The 17,696-nt window shown below is 43.9% G+C and overlaps 1 pseudogene across 1 annotated transcript; it reads right to left on the reverse strand.

The window, feature by feature from the left end:
* Positions 1 to 1,404: 1,404 nt before the first annotated feature.
* LOC149305779 (forkhead box protein F1-like) lies at positions 1,405 to 17,218 on the reverse strand (annotated as a pseudogene). The gene is made up of 2 exons (XR_016282455.1): positions 15,344 to 17,218; positions 1,405 to 3,093 (listed from the first exon to the last, which is right to left on the reverse strand). The product of XR_016282455.1 is annotated as a forkhead box protein F1-like (transcript).
* Between the last annotated feature and the right edge of the window lie 478 nt (positions 17,219 to 17,696).

Consider the following 17,696-nt stretch of genomic DNA (forward strand, 5'->3'; position numbering starts at 1 on the left):
GAAAGATATGCGCATCGTTCCATTGATAATCCTCCTGACCACAAATTTGGATCAATTTGCCAAAAAACTCAGTGAGTGAAAATTCCCAAACAGACAATGCACACCTTTAGGCACAGATACAGAAGTCGATCCCAGTGACTTCAGTGGGGTTTACTCATGAGTAATCTTGTATCATTGCAACCTAAAGTTAAGCAAAGGCGGGTTACAGACCGCCGCCGCTGCTTGCTCCGTGCGGGAGCCGCAGCAGCCACACTGCGCGGCTCCCGCACGGACCGAAAAAGAAGCTCCAAAATGGAGCTTCTTTAAGCGGCGCCTGTATGACATAGCGAGGCACCAGGGGTGCACTCGCGACGTCATAGACGCCGCGACACGTGCGGACGCACAGCATCCGATACGTAAATATGGCGGCGGCCGTGTGGAACAGCCACTGCCATATTGTACGTACAGAATACGTACTAGGGTTAGGGGGTGCGGAAGCACCGCCCCTTCCTAGCCCTAGTACGTATTCATTACGTACTAAATGGCGGTGTGTAACCCACCAAGGTGAAAGGTTGGCACCGGCCGAATGAAAGCTTCCGAAAGAAAACACTAAAATCCAGGTTGGTGTAACACTGTAATACTAAATCAGTTCAAAGATCTTCCCAAACAATATAAGCTTTTGAGTTCTTCGGGATGTTTCATGAAGCAAGAGTGAAATAATGTGTCAGAAAGTGAGAACTTTTCTGTTCCAACAGGCTTTTTAGGAACCGAGGAGCTGAGGAATTTTAATGCTGTGCTCTTCTGCTAGTTTTGTCTTTTTATCTTTTAATTGATTAAATTAAATCAATTTAATTTGCGAAAGGGAGGGGAGCGCTGAGGTGGGATATAAAAGATATTCAGGTAAGTTTATTCTCTGAAGATGCCAGCCACAGATGCTGGCGAAACGTCGGCAATAAACTCTTCTAGAACATGGCCACATCACCCGAAAACCCCACAAAAAACTATGGATGCTGGGCATGAAAGCCTTCGACTTCACATATTCAGGTAAATTGTAACAGAATGTAGAAAATATATTTTATAAATTAATTTTAAAAAGATAATTGATTAAAACCGTCTACAGTTTGGGATGGTATAGCCCATGGTTTGACCATTTTTAAAGATCTATCAACACATGGCGAACCATGCAGAGAAGTCATGCGCCAAGATTTACCCTTGCATTGTCATAGTGGGGAAAAGAAATAAGACCGGAGCAAAACACCTCCCGCAAAACATCTCCAAAACTCCTATCTAGGATAGATCCACCTATTCTACAATGGGAAACCACAAGAACATAGTACAGTTGGAGTAACTGGCAGCCTTGGTCCATAGGAAACATCCTAAGATGGCAACCTAGTCTTCTTTCGCTTTGGATTTTTATTCCCAACATGCTACTACACAGGTTTCTATGCCACACACTGGTTTATTGACGGTTTATACAATTTGTGAAGGCTGTGTACGAATACCATACATTTTTTATTATTATTATTATTTGCGTTCCATTTTTTAAAAAAGGACAAACGTACACACACCAAAAAAATAGAGAGTCTAGACCTCTCCCCAATCTGCCATAATTACACTTTTTATACAGTGTACAATGAAGTTCGAAAACAAGAGTGTCACCTAAACTGTACAGTCAGGTCCAAAAGGCGGGTGGGATAAGGGCATAACAGAGAGGAAAGAGAAAAAGAAGCATCCTTCATTTATCATATTTATATATTTATATATTTATATATATAATTATATATAAAAAAACACAGGGGAAATTGCTTCGCCTCGCTGCCGTCAGATATTTGCAATGGTCACTTCGCACAAACTCTTTATGGCAAATATTGCCAACACGTTCGCTATTTTAATACTGACTGACCAAGGCCGCTGTAGTGTTTTATTAAAATGTTTGAATAAATAAAAGCATGAGCCTTGTTCATCCTTTCTTTTTTAAGTTTTATTTTCACCTCTATTTCTCAAAGTGCTTCTCTTTGTAATTTTGTACTTAACAGTTAAAATAAGACTCGGGGAAGTTCGAACGGGGAAAATGGGAAAAGACTTCATGGGGAAGGTTCCTGCTACTAACTGGTCCCACATCCTCAGTTCTATGGTGGCCTCATGTGTGTGTTGTGTATGTGTTGTGTGTGGGATGTGCGATGGGTGTTTCATTCCACTTTTCGGATCATCTGGGAATACAACACACAGTTTGGGGAACAAAATGTGGAGAAAGCGTCTCAGCGCTCGCTGAATTTTGGAGAGATTGCTCCCTTGCCCTGAATCAGAGGTAAATATACCATGATCTATGTATAGTTTAATATTCACTCACAAACACTAGAAGGTACAACCTGAAACCAATTCCTTTTTACTGAGTAAGGAACCCAGAGACAAAGGGATTGACATTTCTTGAAACCCATGGCCATTAGGAGTACAGGAGTTGTTTGTTCCTTCTTTGTTCAGCAGATCCTTGTCTCTCAAAGCCTAGAATCCATGGTTCGTTTTGGTAAAAGATTGTTTAAAATGGTCAAAAATATATTATTAGGAATGGTCAAGCGCTTAGGATGTCTGAAAAGACCGCTGAGTTGAAACCTGAAGTAAAAGTAGAGAAGACAATGCCGCCAAAGTAGTTCTTGGAAGTGTTCTCAGACTGCAGTTCTGGATGTACGGTGGCCCAAGATAAAGAGCATGGCTTGGCATGGTTCTCCCTCACTCTATCCATCTCTGCTCCTCTTTTGGTTTGTCTGAGGCCAGAACGTTCCTTTCCATAGATGCCTCCAAAATTTATATACCTCATAAGCAACTCTCAGTCTCTAGCTTCCCAGGGAGGTCTTTTGGCTTCCAGAAGGTTGCAAGAAGTCATGCCTAGTTTTCACTTTGGTCACTGGAGACGTGGCTGCTCCCAATGAAAGCTTGGCTCCCCCCAACCCTGCTGTTGTCACATCACGCAAGGTTTGATGTCTTGATACGTCACTTGCTGGTGGTAGTAAGAGCCGCTGCCTCCGGAATGCATCGAAGATGACGCCATGGCGTTGATGGAGAAGACAAACTCTTTCCGGTCACACATGCTGGGCGACTGGGAATGGTACCGGATGCCTGAAAGAAAACCAGAAAGCAGATATAAGTAGCTGCCTAGGGAAAAGGAAAATAGGGCCCAAACAGACAGTCCAAAATAAAGCTGCTTTGGGTCACTTTGGAGGTATGCTGTTTAAATGACACATGCATCTTAAGAGGCCAGAAGCTGCACCAAAGCTTTGGCACAGCCTCCAGCCTCTTAGGACACATGCATCATGCATCATTTAAACAGCATACCTCCAAAGTGACCCAAAGCAGCTTTATTTTGGACTGTCTGTTAGAGCCCTGTACAGCCACCCTGGAAAATTCCCATTTTAATGCAAATAGAAGTTTTCCAGAAGTTTGATTCTTCCCGCCTGGGTGCGAATAGAGAGCAGGGATTTCTATCTCACCGCAGCCATGACTAACTTGATAAGGATCGGATGGCTCTGTTGCCATTGGGAATTTTTCCTATAATTACTATGCTTACTCACGATGCATTTTAAGTGTAGATTTTATTTTTTCCCCAGCAACAATATACTGTTGTGTGCTAGCCATGTTGTAATAAAAGGCATTTTGAGGTGGTTTGGTCTTGAGAGAGCAATCGAGGCCCATAGGTTTCCAAAAAGACCTGCTTTGGATAAATGAAGGAAAATCAGCTAGATGCAGTATGACAATATGGATCAACAATGATGCCTGCATTTGGGGAGACCGTTCTTGTGGGTCTGGCTATAGAGACAAGCATGCATGAGTGCCTATATGTCAGAATGCACCAACTGCCCAAAAGACACAGCTCTAAAATCTAACACAAACTTTGTGCTGCTGAGATCCAAGGTACAAAACGCCAAGGGCAAAAGCAACCTCTGGTAGCAAGACTGGGACTCCAGAAAGCTACCTCCAGGGGAAGAAACTCAGACATTTCAAATGATCCAAAGAATGGTTGTAGACAACCGATGATCCTCATATTGGAAACCCTTTGTTATTTGCATACTATGACCTCCCCAGTGTTTCACAGTCTCTCTGTGTTTTTAATTTCGGCAAAGGGCAAAATAAATTTACTGAGCTCAGAGTCACTAGCAGAAAGGGTTTCCCAAATTATATTAGTATGAGATACATAAACTTGCATACCAATTCAGTATATAAGCAGATTGTCATAGGCATAGCTCTGCAATATTGCTTTTTGGACGTTGTTTTTGCTGTTCTATGTCGCCAAGTCATTTCAGACTTATGGCAACCTACGCAACCCTATCACAGGGTTTTCTTGGCAAGATTTGTTCAGAGGTTTGCCTTTGCCCTCCTCTGAGGCTGAGAGAGTATGACTTGCCCAAAGTCACCCAGTGGGTTTCCATGGCTGAGTGGGAATTCGAACCCTGGTCTCCAGAGTCATAGCCTGATTCGCAACCCACTACGCCACACTGTTTCTCATACTTTTTGGACTACAGTTCCACAGACCTCTTCACCAGTGTGGCTACTGGCCCTACTGGTTGGGGGATTCTGGAATCTGTAGTCTAGAACCTAACATTACCAAACTCTGGTGATATATTCAGCTCAGGTATACACAAGGGATTGTCTTGTTGACACGTTTCATTCCCCATCATCTCCTGCCATTTCAGAAAGTGGTTTGCAAAGGCCTGGCGGTTGAAAAATAAATACGAGGCTGCCATACAAAAATGTGTGGAGGAGGTTTGCTTGGAGGCGCAAAAACACAAACCCACACGCCACAGACCTTTCAGGGCGGGTGGATTGTGGAAAAAGGTGCGCAGCGCAAATTGGGATCGTTTCTCTTCTATTACAGACCTTTCCAGATTTTGTCTAATCCAGGATTAGAGGCGGCATGTGTGTGTGTTCTGCGCTCCTCTGATGCCATAGATTCCTCACCAAACCAGCACTCCCTACAACACTCCAGACTACAAATCCCATCATAGAGCATGCTTGGTGCTGCCTTAGATTTCTTTGATAGTGTTAACTGAGTTGGAGAGGCTGCTGTTCTTAGTGTGAGGAAATTCCCACTTGACTCGAAATAGGAATTTTGCCCAAATGCGGAATTGCAGGATGGGATGGGACGGCCTGTTTCCTGGCAGCCAAGGGAAGAGAAGGATTTCTCTCCCCCTCTTTTTCCCCCCTTCTTTTTTTGGGTACTTGCAAGCATGCATGTGTTTGGCTTTCTTCATAAACTGGGACTTAGCTTTCATTCAGGGGGAAGGGGACAAGCTTCGGGCCTTAATGATTTTATGGGTTAAATTACGTCTCGGCCCTAATGAAATTTTACCGTGAACGTAAACAAAAATCTAGCAAATATTGGACTGCAAACAGGCATTTTATTAACCTTGGTCCACCCTCTCCTTGCAGGGCCTATACTCCAAACTCAGTGGAAGGAGGCCTTCTCGATGATTCACGGCAAGGTTATCTGGAGATCAGCATTTGTCAACAGTTTGTGCAGATTGGGAGTTAAAGGCAAAAGGGAATCCAATTTGCGAAGGATTGCTGCATCAGGGTGGGAACTGGACAACCCTTCAAATGCTGTTCAACTGGAACTCATACATCAGATCTTGGAAGCTAAGCAAGAATCAGGTCTGGTTCGTCCTTGGGTAGGAGACTGCCAAGGAATACCAGGTTTGTTGTTGTCGTTACTGTGTGCCTTCAAGTCTTTCCTGACTTATGTCAACACTAAGGCAAGCCAGGACTATGACTCTGGAGATCAGGGTTCAATTCCAACTAGAGCATTAAAACCTACTAAGTGATCTTGGGCAGGTCACATTCTCTCAGCCTCAGAGGATGGCAATGGCAAACACTAAACCAAGTGGCTGTGTTTTTATTGGGGACACGTGGGACTGGGAGATATAGTGGATCTAGTTATTTTAGTGAGATTAACCGATCTCTCCTACTTTCCTGAGTTTCTAGTGATTCTCAAGAAAGTGATATTCCAACAAACGCCCTCAGAAGAAACTTGTCAGGAAACCCACATGATAGGTTCCCCTTAGGGTCGCCATACGTCAGAAATGACTTGGAGGCACACAACACCAATGCAAAGAAGACAAATCCATCATGGGTTTTTCTTGGCGTGATCAGATGCTGTAAGCTATAATCAGAGGAAGGAACTGGTAAAACCACCTCTGAGTATTTCTTGTCTAAGAAAACCCTATCAAATTCATAGGGTCACCATAAACTATAGGTACACACAACTGACTCATAGCATTCCTCACCATTCCCTATAGGACTGATAGCAAGACCAACTCAACCACATCTAGAAAAACCACACAATTCCCACTCTGGGGCTAAATCCAATTGTAGTCACATTTCCAAGACCACTCTCTCTAGTAACCAAGATGACTAAACTGAGGCTATCATACTTTGGCCATATCATGAGAAGACATGACTCCCTAGAAGAGACAATAATACTTGGTAAGGAAGAAGGTAGTAGGAAAAGAGGAAGAGCACATTCCAGATGGATAAGCCTCCATCCAGAAATTAGCAAGACCTGAGCAGGGCTACTGAATTTGCAAGACCTGAGTAAGACTATTGACTTTGCAAGACCTGAGCATGGCTATTGAATTTGCAAGACCTGAGTAGGGCTGTTAAGGATAAAGTGAGTCACTTGGAGATCTCTGATTTTATCGGGTTGCCATAAGTCAGGCAGTTAACAACAACAGAGAAGACCACTGGAATGAACTGGATGTCTTCACACATTGCTAATACAATTGTTTTCGACTTCAGCAATGCATCTACTCTGGATGGAACTAAAATTTAAAATGTGTTGTTGTGTGCCTTCAAGTCAATTCCAACTTAAGGCAACCTTATCCTGGGGTTTTCTTGGCAAGTTTGTTCAGAGGAGGTTTGCCATTGCCTTCCTCTGAGGCTGAGAGAGTGTGACGTGCCCAAAGTCAATCAGTGCATTTCGTGGCCGAGCTGGAAATCGAACCCAGGTCTCCAGAGTTGTATTTAGCCCCAGATAGATATATGTATTCATAGACAGTCACATAATACATATGTGCAAGCTGCAGTCCTTTGCTCACTTCGCAGAAAGGAAGCCCTATCTAACTTAATGGGTCTTACTTCTGAGTAGACCTGTCTACACGCATTTTGTTAATGACTTACAACTCTCACTCAACCCAACTGGCTTTGCTCTACCATTCGGAATATTAAATCAAATATTTTAGCCCCACATTGCCTTCAGATCTGTCTATCAAACTATGGAGAGGCTACTTGCTATTGATCAGCGCAGTAAATAAATCAATTGATGAAATGACTATGATTCTATGATTCTAAAATCACTGCAAAGTCACATTTTAACAGTCGCTTTTAGGCCCAGGCTTCTGCAAAGGCAAGACACAAACAGCTCCATCATTTAAGTTTCCTTTCCTATCTGATCGTTTGCTCCCACTTTTTTCTTCTTCTCCTAGTTGTTTTCCACATTCCTTTCATGGCATTCATTTTAAAGAAGAATGCATTTTTCCCCTTCCCAAACATATATTTTTTCAGAAGTCAAACTGATACACAGAAATACAGAGCCAGGGCAAACTTTCCAAGCCTTGCATGTTGCTCCTAGGCTCCAAAATGTATTTTATAGCATTTCCTACAGTTTTAAAAAATCACAAAGCCAACTAGCTGTTGAAAAGGAGGAAGGATTCAGAGATTTCACCCCATTTAAAACTAACCCCAATTTTTGTAACCATTGTGTTGGGTTTCTCCCTGTTCTCTATATCTATATTTGCTTGCTTTCAGCATCTATATTCCTATTCCTATGCTTTTACAGATCCTTTTGCTTGCAATAGCTGCCCTTCCTGGAATAGTAAGTGTTTGGTAAGTCAAACCTAGGTAAATCCTACTGTTTCAATGGGTCTACTCTGGTAGATTTAGGGGACTTTCCATCCCCTTTAAGCCTTTACTTGATGGACTGAAAAACTGCAATGCAAACAATACAATCAGAATGGAACGAGGGAGTAACGACCGTTCCTTTACTCGTTACAAAAGGAACTAAGACAGTTTGGGTGAAAAGGTTGCAACATTTTCCCTTCTAATGATTGGGATTCAAGCGACTTCAATGGCTTTGGTTTAGAACGACTGTGGCTGCATCTGCACTGTAGGATTAACCCAGTTCGATCCCGCTTTAACTGCCACGGCTCCTTGCAATGGGAATTTGTAGCCTGGGGAGAGGCTGAGCCTTCTCTGTAGGGAGAGCCAGCTGCAAATCCCAGGATTCCATAGCATGGAGCCCTGGCACTTAAAGCGGTATCAAACTGGATTATTTCTGCAATGCAGACGCAGCCTCTCCAGAGGAGACGTCTAAAAAGCGAAGTCTTCTTTCTCCAAAGACAAAAGGGATCGGTTTATTATGAGGAGGAATTAAAGGCTTGAATCGAGTTAAAGTCGCAATCGTTTCAATACCATCATCATCATCATCATCATCATCATTAGCAATAGCCATAGCAGATTCATTAATATACCGATTCACAGTCAGTCTCTAAGAGGTTTACAACTATAAGATTATTATTATTATTATTTATTAAATAAATAAAGCACCCTCTATTTTGGGGAGGCATGTCTACATTTTCTCCCTTTTTTTGTGCTTCCAAAATACGGGACACACACACACACACACACATATATATATATTCCTCTGCAAGAAAAAGAAATACTCTGTGTGTGTGTGTGTGTGTGTGTATAGTATTTCTCTTCCTTGAAGAAGAAGAATATATATGCCCCTTATTTTGGAAGCACAACAAAGGGAGAAAATGTAGACAGGTCCCCAAATGTGTGTGTATGTGTGTGTTGTGTGTGTGTATCAGACAGCGGAGAAGCAAAGGCAGCTTCAGTTTTTCGAACTGGTCTAACTTTTGGTGGCTTTTCCAATATTCTTCAAAGAAGTCAAATACTATATATATATAGTGTGTATATATATATATATATTACAGTGTTCACTGTATATTGGAATAAGAATATTGGAAAAGCCAGCCAAAGTGAGACCAGTTCGAAAAACTGAAGCTGCCTTTGCTTCTCCGCTGTCTTAAGCCAACTTTCTCCTTCTCTTTCTGCTCTTAAACCCTGTCCCTTAAAAGGCAAAAAGGGGGTTTAATTCCCGCTTTTCTTCTCCCCAAAATCGAAAAGACCAACGATTTTGCAATTTTTTCCCCAATCTCTTGCAAACTTTTTCCCCTTCTTTAATGCCAGAAAACTTCGGTTTTACATTGGAGGAAGCAACGCAAAGGACAGGAGACCTAAAATAAGGGTGGGGTGTTTTTGTTTGCTGTTGGGAAATTATTATTATTATTATTATTATTATTATTATTATTTAATTATCAGCATCGTCGTCATCATCTTCATGGTCATTATAAATCCTCCCAGACTAAAATCCTGCCAGTTTCACTGGGAGAGCTTTTCCAGTATCTGCTTAGATGAAAAGTATCTAGATAGATAGATAGATAGATAGATATCTGCATGTATGCTATATTTTGAATATATATATGTGTGTGTGTGTGTGTATATATAGTGTATATCTATATCTATATATATCTGCATGTATGTTATATTTGGATTATATATATATATTGTGTGTGTCTATATATATATATATATGCATGTATGTTTTATTTGTATTACATATATATATATATTGTGTATATATATATATGCATGTATATTATATTTGTATTATTGTACTATCCTTTTAATACATATATATATATATATATATATATATATATAGTATTAAAAGGATAGTAGAATAATCAAATATAAGTATATATACACATACAATATATATAATACAAATATATATTACAATATAATAATGCAAATATAACATACATGCATACACACACACACACACACACACTTTTGATCCAGGCAGAAACAGAAAAGGCTCTCCCATATATATATATATATATATATATATATATATTACTAAAAGGATAGTACAATAATACAAATATAACAGAGAAACATATAATAAAGAGAACATTACAAAACAGAACATTAACAACATATAGATCGACTCCATCTATTAAATCCAACGTTATTCTCTGCCTTATTGGGTCTGATGTAACTTATTACATTTCTGTTTGTCTAAAAACTTCCTTACAGACCTTTCTCATCCTTTCACTTGGAAGTGAAATAATCTCCCCGTTTACAATGATACCAATAAGTATCCCCACCAACATTTGAAACTCCCTTGTTTTACTAAACTCTGTGCAAAATTTCCTTATAGACATAGGCAATATATTCAGTTTCTGTTACTTAATAGTCATCTGCAGTAGATTCCAACCCCTTTTGCTTTCCAAATTGCTGGAGACAGGTCCATCCTTCCCTATTTGTTCTTTTTTCTCCCTAGATCCAAAGTTTCAACTTGCTGCCTCTGCTCCATTTTTTGCCTTTAGGGTCCGAGCCACATTGCAGAAATGATCCAGTTTGAGACCACTTCAAATGCCCTGGCTAATACAGACTAGGCAATCCTGGGATCTGTAGTTTCTGGTGACCCCAAAGCCCTCTAACAGAGATGGCTAAATGTCTCATAAAACTACAATGTCCATCATTCCCTAGCCTTGATCCAGGGCAGTTCAAGCGGTCTCAAACTGGATCATTTCTGCAGTGTGTCAGTCTTACCTTCAGCCATTGCTCAACAGTAACTTGTACTATGCTTTGTTTCATTCTGCTCAGAGAAGGCCTATTGTTGTTGTTGTTGTTGTTGTTGTTGTTAAATTTTTATTTTTTTAAAATAGGGGATTTTTAAGGCCCAATACTTTAGCAATATTAATTGTAACTATTTTTTTAATAAAATATATAAAAGTTATTTAAAAAATAGTTACAGTTAGTATTGCTAAAGTATCAGAGCCTTAGCATTACTAGTTGCTAACTCTCGGTTGTTAGGAAGTAAATGCTTGCGTTCCTGGAGGCAAAAATCATTTTTGGAGACCGAAAATAATGTTAACATTTCTATGGCGCTTCACATAATGCCATTTTTGGGGAGGCACAGACTCTTCGAAAACTTCGCTTTACAATAACATTTAATTAATAGATAGATATATAGATAGATATGAATTAGACCATCATTTTCTGCCTGGAAGGAATAAAAAAACCAAGCCCTGTCCTTGCGATAAATCAACCGCATGGAAGAGATTAAAAATAGAAGCGAAGCAAGGATCTCTCCGTGACGCAAGCGGCGCAATTCCAGGCCTTTCTGCCAAGAGTCCCAAAGATCGCCTATAGATATTCCCTTAAAATGAGGCAGATCTGTTGCAGAGGCCTCTATCTGGTGCTTAAGGCTGCAATTCAATCCAAATTTAGCCTACCATCCCATTCAAGTCGACCTATCTATGGGGTATCTATCTGCTAGGCCTAGATAACAGACTTCATGCCAAAAAGTCCCTATTAGGTTAATTCTTCAACCCAAAAAGAAAGGTCCCAGGATGGAAATCTGGCCCGCAGATGATACGCATAGACATCTGCGCAACCTTTATCTCTCCAATCTCGATCACAGACACATGTGCGTAAAGTGTGTGCGTATCAATATCTCTATTCCCATTCCATGTGTGCTTCAGGGTAACATTTACTAGGGCTTGTAGGTAACACGAGTAGTAACGCCAGCATACTATTATGATCCCAAGGAGTGTGGATTACCGGTGTCAAAGAATTCTCACGCCTTGAAATATATATATAAATATATGTGCACTATCAGGTTTTATTCCACATATTTGTGGACAGTAACCCACTTGATCAGAATAAATGCTAATATCAGAATAATCAGAATAAAGCCAGTGCTAGTAGTGCTAGGAATGAAGCAGGTTTGAAATGCCTAACCCTCCCAAATCTCTCTTTGCTTGAAATAATTGCATATTAGAGAACTGAAGTCGGGGAACATTGTTTTTGCAGTCTGTCAAGTGTTCTCTGAAATTTGGGGCCATCAATGATTCAGAGCCCTTAGTATTACTTTTGGTAATACTAAAGGATTCAAATTATTGTTATTATTATTATTATTATTATCAATGAAGGCTCCCATAATGTCTATGCCTTCTTTCACTTCTGGCAAATGGCATCATTTTCTTCCACTGTTGTTTTCCAGTTTTGAACACTTTTGAACTCTGTCTATCTGCCGTTGACTTTAGGAATGCTTCCCCCAAAATGTTCAGAGGATCTCCATAAATGTCTTCCATCCCAGAGAGAAACCATTTACAGGTGGACCTCAAGCTGATGTCTAGGTTGTAGCAGGTGAGTATATATGCAAACTTATCCAATTGTTGTTGTTGTTGTTGTTGTCGTCCATGTACTGAACCTTCTTGGCAATCCCAATGAGAGCAGACCAGATTAATCTACACTTCTCTAAACCCCATTAATTCTACGGTTCTACCAAAAAATATCCAGTGCCATAATAAATACTGGATCACAAAACAGTGGATCCTAATTCCAAGAAATAGATTCCAAATACATATTAAAACTTGCTTTTTTACTGTAAGAACTGGTTGGACAGAGGAAAGGACTGCCTTGAAAAATGGTGGACTCGCCATCTTTGGATGCCTTTAAACAGGTTGAAGGGCATCTTTCAGGAGTGCTTTGCCTGTGTGGCAGTGGGTTGGATTAGGTGGTTTTAAGGGTCCCTTCCAACCCTAAAATCCTGTGCTTCTAAGCTGCTCATCTATCTAATCATTGGAGTAGGAGCCAGAATCCCAATAGATTCCTGATGCTCCATAGAAGAGAACCTCCATCTCCCCATCCATCTCTCCCAACCCAAGACCATATGTCTTGCCCTCTTCCCCTGTCTCCTGTTCATCTCCTGTTGTTGTTGTTGTGTGCCTTCAAGTGATTTTTGGCAACCCTAAGGCAACCCTATCATGGCAACATTTGTTCAGAGGAGGTTTGCCATTGCCATCCTCTGAGAGCATGCGACTTGCACAAGTGGGCTTCATGGTCAAGCTGGCAATCGAACCCTGGTCTCCAGAGTTGTAGCCCAGCGCGCCACATTGGCTCCTACTCCAATGATATGTGAGATCCTTCCCTTACAATGGAAGATTTTGTTTTGGGCCTTCAAGCTTATGGTGAGGCGAACCCATTACTGGACATTGGTGGGCTGAGAGTGTGTGATTGGCCCAAGGTGGGTTTGCGTGGCCTAGCAGGGGCTCGAACCCTGATCTCCACAGTCCAACCCTGGAAACACTACATCACACTGGCTTTACTCCTACCTCAGAGTTTTCTGCAACTTAACTTTCCAACTGTTGGTGTCCTATAGTTGTGACAATATGGGCAATGGTGGCATTGGAGCAGCAGCCTTGGAAAACAAAAGGGAAGGTGCTGGAGAAACAGAGCTGGCTGCTTTGCCTCCACTTTCTTTCCTTCTCCAGAAATGTGTGACCCTGGAGTGTGGAAAAACACTGCGGCCAGTGGCCAAAGTCACCCACAGGATGCTGGTCACTCTAGGTTTCCATGTCTCTTGCTCCTGAGTCTCATCCAGGTCAGATCTCCTCCCCTCAAACTATGATGCCTTTGCAGGAGAAGGGCTATAACTTGTTTCAGCAGCTGTTAAGAAGAAGGCCTAGGCGGTGCTATTGGACTGTGGAAGTTCAGGGTTCAAATCCTGCTTGGCCTAGTAGTCACTTTGGCCAAGTCTCACTCTTCCCTCTGCCTGCCATGAAGGCAATGGCAGGCCTCCTCTGAACATAACTAGCCAAGAAAGTTGGGACAGGACTTGGAGGCAGTTTGAAGACACATAACAACAATAAGGAAGGCAATATGTAGTTGTTATTCTGGGTTAACTCCCACCATAATGTGGTCTTCTTGTAGTGCATTTATTCGGTCCAATGAATTATGATGTAAAAAAAGAGGGCAGGATTACATTACTTGTTCCTGGTCCAGTGAACAACTGTGGCGTGTAGTGGTTTGAGCCTTGGACTGTGAGTCTAGGGACCTGAGTTTGAATCCCCCTCTTGGCTATGGAAAACCACAGGGCAAAGTCACACTCTCTCAGCCTCAGGACAAATCCCCTCTGAAGAAACTTGCCAAGAAAATCCCGGCACACAGCAATTTATTATGATCATTATTATCAGCATCACTGCTACTTTCAGTAGAGTGTTATACAGTACTTTATAGTTCTAGTTATATATTATAGTTACTATCAGTATATACTGCTGTTATAACTGCCCAAGTAAAGTCCCATTGGTTTAATGGAGAGAGATTGACTTCCTAGATCGAGAGAGACTGGCAACTGCCAAGAGAGATTTGGGCATCATCATCATCATCATCATCATCATCAGACTAAAATCCTGCCAGTTTCATTGGCAGAGATTTTAAGTTTCTGCCCAGATCCAGAGGAATTGCCTTCTGCTTCCTTTTGCTTTAAGTCATCTGAAATGAAGGCAATGGCAAACCTCCTCTGAAAGCAGTAGTACCTTATGTTTGCCTTCCTGAGACCTACAGCATCTCTATTAAAATAATAATAATAATAATAATAATAATAATAATAATAAGATTTATTTATATATCCTGCCTCTCCCTACGGATCTTTATCTCTATCTCTATATCGCTATCTGTCTTTTAAACTCGATCTCTAACTCTGTCCCTAAAACCTGAACTCTCTCAGTATCTCTAAAACTAACTCTCACTCTCTCTCTAAATCTCTAACTCTATCTCTAAAACTAACTCTGTCTTTAAACCTCTCTTTCTCAAACTCTAACTCAGACTCTATCTCTAAAACTCGAATTCTCTCTAACTACCTCTAAATCTATCTCTCTCTGTTTCTAAAACTGTCTTTAAAACTCTCTAAAACTGTCTCTGACTCAAACTTTCTCTCTCTTTAAATCTATCTCTAAAACCGTAACTCTCCCGAGCTCTCTCTAAAATTCTAACTCTCTCTCTCAAACTCTATCTCTAACTATCTCTAAAACTCTAACTTTCTCTATCTCTAACGTTTTAAGCCTGTCTTTAAGACTCCCTAAATCTCTATCTCTAAAACTTGATGAACTCTCGAACTCTTTGGCCAAAACTCTCACTCTGTCTTTAAAGCTCTCTCTCTCAAACTCTAACTCTCTCGAACTCCATCTCTAACTCTATCTCTACAACTCTTATCTCCAAAGCTCTAACCCTAACCCTCTCTATATAGAGACATTTCAAAGTCGGACTTCCAGCCCGTTCTGTGCCAAGGCTGCCTTTCCCGCAACCCCTTTAGCCCCTGCTCTCCAGGCCAGAAAAGGAGGACCACTGGCCTCTTCTTATCCCAGAACCCCTTTCTTCTTCTTCTTCTTGGCTCTCTCTCTCTCTCTCTCTGTGCCAGCTATGCCCCCCACGATCTCCATTCTGCCCCGGGTCCTACCTTGCAGCTCGGCCGGGTTGTGGCTGTTCTGGTGGAGGTAGGGCTGCTCCAAGGAGTGGCTGCCCATCCCCGAGGAGAGCGGGTTCCCTCCCGGGTTGCAAGGCGAGAGGGGCTGCTGCTTGATGTAGGACGGAGGGCCCGGGTTCAAGGCGGCTCCGGCGGAGGCTCCCCAGGCGGAGGGAGGGCCGCCGGAGTAGACCGAGTGGGGCTCCATCACCGCTCCGAGGGGCGAGGCTGGCACGGCGGAGGCTTCGTGGTGGTGGTGCCCATAGTCCCCCGCCGTCGAGCCGCCCCCGTTGCCCCCGTTGCCTCCCCCGCAGCTGCCCATGTAGGCGTGGTGCCCGCCGTTGGAGGGCAAGTGGGCAGCAGCCAGGCCCATGCCCTCCACGTTCATCATGGCCAAGGGCCCCCCGTCGAGGCCGGCCAAGGCGTTGCCCGGGCAAGGCCCCCCCCTGGAAGCCGTAGGAGTCCGGGGGGATGGGGTTGAAGTTGAGGTTCATCATGCCGTACATGGGCTTGAGGGCCTGGCACTTCCTTCGGAAGCCCCGCGGGCGGCGTCGGAAGGAGCCCTCCTCGAACATGAACTCGCTGGCCGGGTCGATGGTCCAGTAGTGGCCCTTGCCCGGGCGGCCCAGGCCCTTGGGCAGCTTGATGAAGCACTCGTTGAGCGAGAGGTTGTGGCGGACCGAGTTCTTCCAGCCCTGGTAGGCCCCGCGGAAGAAGGGGAAGCGCGACTGCAGGAACTGGTAGATCTCGCTCAGCGTCAGCCGCTTGGAGGGCGAGCTCTGGATGGCCATCACGATCAGCGCGATGTAGGAGTAGGGCGGCTTCTCCGGGCGCCGGATCCCCGCCTGGCTCTTCTTGCCTTTGGAGCCCGAGCCTCCGCCGCCGCCGCCGCTGCCTCCGCTGCTGCCTCCGCTGCTGCTGCTGCTGCTGCTGCTGCTGCTGGGCGTCGAGGAGGTGGTCGAGGAAGCCGACTCCATGGCAGACCCCGAACTCGAGGGCAAAGGGGGGCCCGGATGCTGATGCTGCTGATGCTGCTGCTGCTGCTGGCTCTTCTCTGACATCGGGAAAGAAGAAGGAGGCACCGGAGGAAGGAGAGCAGGAGGAGGAGGAAGGGCCCCGGAGGCAAGGGCGGCCCGCAAGGGACCCGCCGTCATCGACGGCTCTCCGACTTCCGAGCCCGGCTTCGGCAAAGGGCTGGCAGGCACGGGAAGGAAAGGGAAGGCAAGGCAAGGATAGACAAGGCAAAGAAAGCCAGGGAAAGGAAAGGGAAAGGAAAGACAAGGGAAGGCAAGAGAAGGAAGGGGAAGGAAAGGAAAAAGGGAAGGAAAGGAGAAAGGAAAGACAAGGGAAGGGAAGGAAAGACAAGGAAAGGAAAAAGGAAAGGAAAGGAAAGACGAGGGCAAGGGAAGGGAAGGAAAAAACGGAAAGAAAGGGAAAGAAATGGAAAGGAAAAACAAGACAAGACTAGACAAAGAAAGGCAAGGGAATAGGAAGGGCAAGGGAAGGGAAGGCCAAAGGCAAGGCAAGGGGAGGCCCTCCCCTCGCAGCTCACCTTCGCAGCCCAGCTCTCCCTCTCCCGACCCCCCCCCCCCCCTTTCCAGCCCTTTTCCAGCCGCCTTTCTTTCTTCTCTCTTCCTCCCAAAGCAAAGGGTTTCCGCACAAAATGTTCCGCTTGGAGCCCAAGAGAAGAAGGCAGGCAAATCCCAGGCTTGGTTTTCGTTTTGTTTTGGTCTTTCTAAAATCAAGAAGAAGAAGAAGAAGAAGAAGAAGAGGCGGGGGGATGGGGGCGAAAAGGTCCGATCCCGGATTAAACCCCTTAGAAACTGAGGGGGGAGAGGAGGGGACAGTCCCGGGTCCAAAAAAGGACAGACTCACAAAAAGCTGGGCGGGGAAATGGAAAACTCCCCAAAAAGGCGCCCCAAAAGGACAGAGGCCCCCTTCCTCTGCGATCCAAAAAACCAGGGACCCAGGGAGGCCAGCAAAGAAGTCGGAGGCGTCTTGGTGGTTTCGCCTCCCAGGCTTCCCCCGCTCTTTCGACGTTGTCTTCTTCTTCCTCCTCCTCCTCCTCCTCTTCCTCCTCCCTCTTTTCTCAGCCTTCCTGGGGAGGATCAGGCCTCCTTCACCCCCTCCCAAAAAAAACCCCTAACCCACCCCCCCAAAAGGATGCCCCTTTGGCCCAGCCAGCTTCCCTCCTGAACTGGTGCAGAAGTTTTGCCTCTTTGCGAAAGTGGCAGCCTTTGGGTCTCTGGCCCCAACGCGATCCTCCGCCTGGAATTTTTATCTGGCCTCTGAAGAGGACTCTCCTTGACAGCGACGTCAGAGGAGGCCACGCCCCTTCCCTCCCCCT

This window comes from Sceloporus occidentalis, unplaced genomic scaffold (assembly GCF_023333645.1).
Source record: "Sceloporus occidentalis isolate IW3139 unplaced genomic scaffold, rSceOcc1.0.p SCAF_10, whole genome shotgun sequence".
In the NCBI taxonomy this organism is placed as follows: domain Eukaryota; kingdom Metazoa; phylum Chordata; class Lepidosauria; order Squamata; family Phrynosomatidae; genus Sceloporus; species Sceloporus occidentalis.